Source organism: Arachis duranensis, chromosome 2 (genome assembly GCF_000817695.3).
Source record: "Arachis duranensis cultivar V14167 chromosome 2, aradu.V14167.gnm2.J7QH, whole genome shotgun sequence".
Lineage (NCBI taxonomy): Eukaryota > Viridiplantae > Streptophyta > Magnoliopsida > Fabales > Fabaceae > Arachis > Arachis duranensis.
This window is the reverse complement of record NC_029773.3, coordinates 70415964-70416672: the sequence shown is the minus strand read 5'-3', so window position 1 is coordinate 70416672 and position 709 is coordinate 70415964.

The window sequence follows — 709 nt, the reverse complement described above, 5'->3', positions numbered from 1 at the left end:
ATTTTTGGCGTTTAACGCCCAGATGGCTACCCTTACTGGCGTTGAACACCCAGTGGGTGCTTCTTTTGGGCGTTCAACGCCCAAAAATGTTTCTTACTGGCTTTTTCACGCCAATGAGCTTCCAAATTCCCTTGTAACTCTGTGAATCCAATCAATTGCTATTTTAGCTTGAAGATACTTTCACATATACCTGTAAAAATCAATTAATTAATCAAAACGAATAAAATTAAATTTTGTGATTGGCTGGGTTGCCTCCCAGCAAGCGCTTCTTTAATGTCGTTAGCTGGACTATTACTGAGCTTTAATTAAGTCTCAGTTTTGAGCATTCTTGCTCAAAATTGCTTTCAAGATAATGTTTAACTCTCTGTCCATTAACAATGAACCTTTTGTTAGAGTCATTATCCTGAAGCTCTACATATCCATATGGTGATACACTTGTAATTACATATGGACCTCTCCACCGGGATTTTAATTTCCCGGGGAATAATTTGAGCCTAGAATTAAATAGCAGAACTTTCTGCCCCGGCTCAAAGACTCTAGATGACAATTTCTTATCATGCCATTTTTTTGCTTTCTCTTTATAAATTTTTGCATTCTCGAAAGCATTGAGTCTAAATTCCTCTAGCTCATTTAACTGAAGCAATCGTTTTTCTCCAGCCAACTTGGCATCAAGGTTCAGGAATCTGGTTGCCCAGTAGGTCTTATGTTC